Source organism: Dioscorea cayenensis, chromosome 10 (assembly GCF_009730915.1).
Source record: "Dioscorea cayenensis subsp. rotundata cultivar TDr96_F1 chromosome 10, TDr96_F1_v2_PseudoChromosome.rev07_lg8_w22 25.fasta, whole genome shotgun sequence".
Lineage (NCBI taxonomy): Eukaryota > Viridiplantae > Streptophyta > Magnoliopsida > Dioscoreales > Dioscoreaceae > Dioscorea > Dioscorea cayenensis.
The window spans coordinates 13,848,238-13,849,516 of record NC_052480.1 but is presented as its reverse complement, the minus strand read 5'-3'; the positions used below and the strand labels follow the sequence as shown (position 1 = coordinate 13,849,516).

The following is a 1,279-nucleotide window of genomic DNA, read 5'->3' as shown; positions in this document are numbered from 1 at the left end:
GATATTCTGCACCCTCTCATTGAAGTTGTTGATGAAGTTAATTTGTTCCATTGCTGGGGGTGAAATTTCTCAATTGACATTTTGTAGCTCCATGTCCAATGCATCCACAGATCTCACACAAAACATTAGAGACCCCATTGCATTCATGTTCATCTTGTCAAACTTTTGGTCAACGCATCAACCTTAGCAGCTATAATATCCAAAGCATCAACATCATACTTGCTTGGAATTTTCTTCCGAGTGCTTCTCTCATTAGGCCACTGATAGTGGTTGAACACTATATCCTCAAATGAACAAGATCATAAGCCTTGCCTATGACCTTGTTCATTGAGACCCCTCTTGCTACAACATCCACTGAGATTCTAGTGTTGTAGGTTAATCCATTGCTGAAAGTCTACAACGGTAACCATTTTCCTAACCCATGGTGAGGGCACACCCTCATTAGCTCCTTGAACCTATCCTAGAATTCATATAATCACTCTCATTCTCTTTGAATGAAAATGGTTATCTGACTCTTGAGTTGAGTTGTCTTGTTTGGAGGAAAGTATTTGGTGATGTAGGATTGTGATAGTTGGTCTCATGTTGTGATGGATATTGCTAAAAGTGCGTGCAACCATACCTTAGCCTTGTCCTAAAGTGAGAACATGAATGGCCTTAGCTTTATGGAATCTGGTGATACTCCATTGAGCTTCAATGTGTCATAATACTCTAGAAATACTGAAAGGTGCAAGTTTGGGTCTTCGATAAATGAGCCTCGAAACTGGGTTTGTTGAACCATGGATGAAAGCGTAAGCTTCAAACAAAATTGTTCACTTTAATTGTGAGTTTTGTGATTCTTGATACAACTCTTGAGCATTTGCCCATCAAAGTTCTTCATAGTTATGGTAGTGTTGTCCATGCTTGATGACAATGAAGTTCTTGAATCTTTTTTCTTCATGGATACTATCTTCTTATTCGAAAGGTCCTATAGACTTTAGGATCTAATTCCACAAGATTATCATGACTTCTTGATCTTTACATAAAAAGAACAATCTTTTACAAAGAAAAATAAAGTAAAATTAAAAATAACAAAGGAAAAATTAGAAAGCTGGAAATAAAATGTCTAATCTAATCACTTTGCAATATTAATCAATATTGACAAGAAAAGTCCTTGGCAACAGTGCCAAAAACTTGATGTGTACTACAAGTGCATGTATCATTCAAGTAACATAAAAACATAGTTCCAATGAGGACTTCGTTGTTGGATGCTAATTTCTTGCAAATGTCAGTTATCTAGATG

General features: G+C 36.4%; 1 non-coding gene across 1 annotated transcript; it reads left to right on the top strand.

Moving 5' to 3' along the window:
• The first annotated feature begins 416 nt into the window (after positions 1–416).
• LOC120271372 lies at positions 417–522 on the top strand. The gene has a single exon (XR_005539984.1). It is a non-coding gene; the product is annotated as a small nucleolar RNA R71 (small nucleolar RNA).
• The last annotated feature ends 757 nt before the right edge of the window (positions 523–1,279 follow it).